The 6,771-nt window shown below is 41.7% G+C and overlaps 1 pseudogene; it reads left to right on the top strand.

The window, feature by feature from the left end:
* The first annotated feature begins 2,432 nt into the window (after nt 1-2,432).
* On the top strand, nt 2,433-5,995 carry LOC142440137 (glutathione S-transferase omega-1 pseudogene; annotated as a pseudogene).
* Nucleotides 5,996-6,771: the final 776 nt, after the last annotated feature.

The raw sequence follows: 6,771 nt of genomic DNA on the forward strand, positions 1-6,771 counted from the left end.
GAAAAAAATTTAAAAGTCTGTAATTTAGTTAATATAGTATTATACCAATGTAAATTTTTTTCATTTGGACAAATATACTATAGTGATGTAAGATATTAACAGAGGTATCTGGATGAAAGGTATAATAAAAATTCTCTGTACTATCTTTACAAATTATCTATAAACCTCAAATTATTCTTACAAAAAAAAGGAGAAGCAGCTTTTGGAAATTTTTAAAAGCCTTGAAGTTTTCTTCTTGCTGTCTTTCTTGGATCATCTCCTCTGGTGGGCAGCTCCATGCCACAATGTGCGGGCACTACGGAGCTCTATAGAGAAGGTCACACGCTAAGCAATCGGAGCCTCCAGCTAACAGCCATGTGAGTCATCTTGCAAGTAGAACCACCAGACCTAGTCAAAGCTTCACATGACTGTCATCCTGGCTGACACTTTCACTTACTGAGAAATCTTGAACCAGAACCATCTAGTGAAGCCACTCAATCTCTGGCCCTCAGAACTGTGGGCAATATTAAAAATATATTATTGTTTTAAGCTTCTCTTGAAGTAATTTGATAAGCAGCCATAGATAATTTCCGTATCCCCCTATCTCAAAATAGCCCCACTCCTAGTCATACTCAATCCCCCTGGTCCACCTTAATTTCCTTCCTATCAGTTATCACTCCCCAACACATTATATGTTTGTTATTTAACTTCCATCTCGATACTAGAATGTGAGCTATGGGAGACTGGAGTATTTGTTTTGTTTGTGTTCCTAGAACATAGAAGTGTATCTAACACACAGGAAAAGTTCAATAGAGAATAACTGCGGTTGTTGGTATTATTGGATATTAGAGTTAGGTAAAAATTCCTTCTCTGTGCTCAAAGGAAAGGGAAGAAAAAAAAAAATCCCAGCCTCTGGGGTTGAAGATAGAGAATAGAGCCAAAATGGGTGAGGTAGGGTGGCACTGGGAAATGCGAGCAGAAGGATGCATATGAAACCCGGCGTTCTATAGCGAAGTCTCTCAGTCACCAAGTGGTCATAAGTACATCTCTTCTTCACTCTGAGTCTGAATCTCAATTTCCCTAACTATAAGATTCAAAAGACTAAGATGAGCTAGACAATTACTAACAACTCCCAGCAGCCCAGTAGGACTAAGGGAGCACCGTGGACTTCCAAGACTATCTACCTTTCTGGAGTAGAAAGCCTGCTCGTTCTGCCACAGAGCAGCTGGTGGTTTCGAGTTATCGGCGCAATTTGTAAGCCACTGCACCACCAGGGCTGCTTATACTCTCACTCACTCATTCACTGCCGTCAAGGTGATGCTGACTCATACTGACCCTACCGCACAGGACAGAATTGCCCCTGTGGGCATCTGAGATGGTAGCTCCTGACGGAGTAGAAAGCCTCGGTCTTTTTTCTGCAGAGCCGCTGGCAATTTCGAATTGCTGGCCTTGCGGTTCGCAGCCCCATGTGTAGCCACTCCACTACCCGTGTTCCTCCTATGACTCTAGTATTTATGAATCCTAAGGCTGGTCGGGAAGAAGAAAACGCAAGGAAAGCTCAGAGCTCCCCCTCTGGAATGCAAATGTCCTCACAGTGACCAGGCAAGAGCTGTCTCTATTTATGCTATGGTCCTCCTGGAAATCTTTTCCCATTGCGAATCTAGCCTTTCTCCAAGCTCAGCTCCCTTCCTCATTGAAACCATATCTGGGTAGGGTTAGCTACACTTGCCTCCAGGTTCCCGTAGTCTTTTGCAGATATCTTTATGAGGCACTGTTCATGCTATATCATAATTGGGCCTTTGTTTGTATCTGAGGAAATTATATGGGGGCTGCATCGGACCTCCTCCAGCTTCCGGAGAGAGAAAGAGAATTCAATGCCATACCAGTCTAAGGTCGATTCAATTGCCACAAGGCAGAGGTCGGACATTCCTGCATCCCTAATTCTTCATTACCCCATTCTGAAACCAACCACCCTTCCAGGACACTCTACTTCTCTGCTGGGTTCAATAATCTGTTGCAATGGCTACACGGAGCTCAGACAGTACTCAGGATTATAGGGGCTTATTAGGGAAGTTAGCCGATTATGAAATGGCAAGAATATATTTATTTTGTCCAAAGTGCCTCCCCTCTGCCATGCTAGCAGGCATGATTCTCTTGGTCAAGCACCTCTCTTCTGTCTCATGGTCTCAGTGCTGTAAGCGCTGCTGCCCCCCCTATTTCATACAAGGATCCCAAACATGCTCCAACGGTGCTCTTTTTTTCTGGATGGTCATGAGATTTTCTCTCTCTCTCTCTCTTTCTTTCTCTGCTTCTGAGATGGCTCTCTTATTCCCACTGCAATGGCAAAATCGACCCATCTCCTCAATCAGTTTTTTGAAAACCATGTTTGTGTGGTCCCACCCAATTATCTGATGAGTATTACAAAATCATAAGTAGAAGAGCCATATTTAAGCATGTCACTTCGCTACAGAATCCTGGGGGCCTTGATTGAGGCTCCTAACAGAATAAATGAGTCCTTCCATGAGACTCCCCAGGGCAATAAATCTCTAAAGGAAGAAGTAAGGTAGAGAACAGCAGTAGAAGTCGAGAACTAAGCAATCCCTCCAAGCTCTCCTCCTGTGCGAGCCTCACTGCCAAGAGAAGCCTGCCCACTGGCCTGCCTACAATCTGTCAAATGTCATTTACTTGAACCATATTAACTTTCTCTTGCTCCCCTTCTCCTTAGCCCCGCTTTCTCCCCAATATATGCGCTCTGGGTCCCTTCCCAACACTGCTCCAGCTCTCTGAAAGCTTCCTGACATATTTGTTGTAATGACAGATTTTTGGAGACCATTTTCTCTTCAAAATCACACTTTATGCAAAGACTTGAGGCCTGGAATGCTCCAGGAATGACTAGTGGTGGTGTCATGTTCAGTTTGTAAAATGAAGTGGAGGAGCAGTGGCCGATGAGACAGGACAGGAAGCAAAGAGCCAGCTTTATGGAGGGACTTGGAAACTGGGAAAGGAGTTAAAACTACATCCTAATTGATGTACGTATGGATTGTGATAAGAGTTGGATGAGCCCCTAATAAAATGATTTTTTTTAAGGAGAAAAAAAATCCCACTATATCCTGTGGACCAGAGAAGCTATTGAAGAATTCTGAATAGGTTGGCTCTCACCATCCGTTCACTCAGCCCTCATCTTGAGTACCTATCCCTATTGATTTCTGCCCTTCACCACCACCACTTCCATGTCCCTTACCCCATTTGTCTCATACAAAAATTCTAATAGAGACAAATATGCCCAATGGCAGTGAGTTGGGTTTTACTTTTTATATGAGTCAACAATGTTTGCAGTAGTACATTAACAGGAAGCTGCCAGAAATTCAAGCCAGATTTAGAGAAGGACATGGAGTAAAGGATATCATTGCTGACATCAGATGGATCTTGGCTGAAAGCAAAGAATTCCATAAAGATGTTTACTTGTGTTTTATTGACTGTGCAAAGGCATTTGACTGTGTGGGTCATAAAAACTATAGATAGCATTGAGAAGAATGGAAATTCCAGAACACTTCATTGTGCTCACATGCTTCCCATACATGGACTAAGAGGCAGTCATTTGAACAGAACAAGAGAATACTGCAGGGCTTTTCATTGTTGTTATTTTGTTTTGTTTTTTACTTCATAGGTCAATATCAGGAAAAGCTTATATCAGAGTTGTATCCTTTCCCCATTCTTAGTCTTTTTTCATTTATTTTTAAATCATTTTATTGGGGGTTCACACAACTCTTATCACAATCCACACAGACATCAATTGTGTAAAGCACATCTGTACATGCATTGCCCTCATCATTCTCAAAACATCCCGATTCTTATTCTTTTTTTTTCCTGAGGCTTTCTCTTTTTTATTTATTTATTATTAATTTTTAAAAAATCTTTTTATTGGGGGTTTTTACAGCTTTTTTTAAATTTTAACAATTTATTAGGGGCTCATACAATTCTTATCACAGTTCATACATATGCATACATCAATTGTATAAAGCACATCTGTACAGTCTTTGCCCTAATCATTTTTTTCTCCTCTTTTCTTTTTTAACATTTTATTAGGGACTCAGACAACTCTTATCACAATCCATACATATACATACATCAATTGTATAAAGCACACCCATACATTCCCTGTCCCAATCATTCTCAAGGCATTTGCTCTCCACTTAAGCCCCTTGCATCAGGTCCTCTTTTTTTTTTCCTCTCCCTCCCCATTCCCCCCTCCCTCATATGCCCTTGGTAATTTATACCTCGTTATTTTGTCATATCTTGCCCTATCCGGAGTCTCCCTTCCCCCCTTCTCTGCTGTCCCTCTCCCAGGGAAGAGGTCACATGTGGATCCTTGTAATCAGTTCCCCCTTTCCAACCCACTCACCCTCCACTCTCCCAGCATCGTCCCTCACACCCTTGGTCCTGAAGGTATCATCCACCCTGGATTCCCTGTACCTCCAGCCCTCATATGTACCAGTGTACAACCTCTGCCCTATCCAGCCCTGCAAGGTAGAATTCGGATCATGGTAGTTGGGGGGAGGAAGCATCCAGGGTCTGGGGGAAAGCTGTGTTCTTCATCGGTACTACCTCGCACCCTAATTAACTTATCTCCTCTCCTAAACCCCTCTATGAGGGGATCTCCATTGGCCGACACTTGGGCCTTGGGTCTCCACTCTGCACTTCCCCCTTCATTTAATATGGTATATATATATATATATATATATATATATATATATATATATATATATATATATATATATATATACACATACACATACATACACACACACACATATATACATACACAAACATATATCTTTTTTTTTTGCATGATACCTTATACCTGGTCCCTTGGCACCTCGTGATCGCACTGGCCGGTGTGCTTCTTCCATGTGGGCTTTTTTGCTTCTGAGCTAGATGGCCACTTGTTCACCCCATTCTTATTCTATACACAGAAAATAATTCAAAAAGCTGGACTACATAAAAAAGAACATGACATCAGGAATGGAGTGTGTTTACTAACAACCTGGAATATGCAGATGACACACCCTTGCTGGCTGAAAGTGAGGAGTATTTGAAGCACTTGCTGATGAAGATCAAGGACTGAAGACTCCAGTATGAAGTGAAACTAAATGTAAAGTAAACTAAAATCCTAATAACTGGGAAATAGATCACATCAAAGTGGACACTCCTGGTGCTGAGAGCCAAGGAAATAGATCATGAAGTCATCAATATCAACCTGAAAAACAAACCAGAGTGGTTCTTCTCAAAGAATTTCTCTGGCCTGGTGCCAGTTCTGGAAAACAGGGTCAACTCATCTATGAACCTCCCATCACCTGGATGAAGCCTAGCCAGGGAAAAAGCTGTTCCCAGATGTGCCCTGTGAGAAAGCTCACCAAAAGATGGTCTTTGAGTTATTTGCTAAGATATCACCTTTGTGAGGAAGCCTTGTTAGAAGGTGAGATAAGGAAGACTGCTCTGTGTAGAACAGTGTAAGAATTCAGAAAGTTATGACAAAATAATAATTTATAAATTATCAAGGGCTCATGAGGGATGGGGGGAGCGGGGAGGAAGGGGAAAAAAATGAAGACTTGATTCAAAGGGCTTAAGTGGAGAGCAAATGCTTTGAAAATGATTAGGGCAAAGAATGTACAGATGTGCTTTATACAATTGATGTATGTATATGTATGGATTGTGATAAGAGTTGTATAAGTCCCTAATAAAATGTTTTTTAAAAGAATTCAGAAAGTTAGAGGAGGTTCTGGTGAATAAGAAGACAACATTCTTTAGTGGCAACTCTCTTTCTATGATTGATTACCTCATCTGGGCCTGGTTTGAACGCCTGGAAGCACTTGAGAGTCAGAAACTTAAGCTCTGGATGGCTAGCATGAAGAAGAATCCCATAACATCAACCCTTTGCTTGGATATGAATGCCTACCGAGGGTTCTTACCTCTCAACTTGCAGAACAGCCCAGAAGCCTTTGATTATGGGCTTTGATGAGGGGGCAGATGTCTGAGCTTTTGCTACACCAGATATGAAGACTTACAAGCTTCTACTTTATAAGGGATCTCATGTCTTAGTGAATCACCTTCTCTGATTGATTTGACATGGCCTCACTATGGAGTCCCAATAAAGCCTCCTGCATTTAAAAATATAGATAGATAGATAGATAGATAGATAGATAGATAGATAACATCAAGATAAATTAAAAGAAGATTGAAGTTCTTAAGGATTTTGTCTTGCTTGGATCCACAATCAGTGCTCATGGAAGTGTTGTTAGTAGGTACTATCAAATCCCTCCAACTCATAGTGTCCCTATGCACAACAGAATGAAACACTGCCTAGTCCTGTGCTGTCCTCACAACTGTTCCTGTGTTTGAGGCAATTGTTGCAGCCATGATGTCAATCCATCTGGAAGGCCTTCCTCTTTTATCCTGCCCCTCTACTGTACCAAACGCAATGTTCTTCTCCAGAGACTTGTATCTCCTGGCAAGATATCCAAAGTATGTAAGATGAAATCTTACCATCCTTGCTTGTAAGGAGTGCTCTGGTTAATAAGCCTTCCCCCAATCCTGCCATTGCCTCCTGTGCATATGAAAGTTGAACATTGAATAAGGAACACTGAAGAAGAATCCATGCATGTGAACTGCGGTGCTGGAGAAGAATACTGAAAGTACTGTGGGCTGCCCAAAGGACAAATCTTGGAAGAAGTATGGCCAGAATCTTCCTTAGAAGCAAGGATGGTGAGACCCAATCTTATAAACGTTGGACAT

This window comes from Tenrec ecaudatus, chromosome 2 (genome assembly GCF_050624435.1).
Source record: "Tenrec ecaudatus isolate mTenEca1 chromosome 2, mTenEca1.hap1, whole genome shotgun sequence".
NCBI classification, from domain to species: Eukaryota; Metazoa; Chordata; class Mammalia; order Afrosoricida; family Tenrecidae; genus Tenrec; species Tenrec ecaudatus.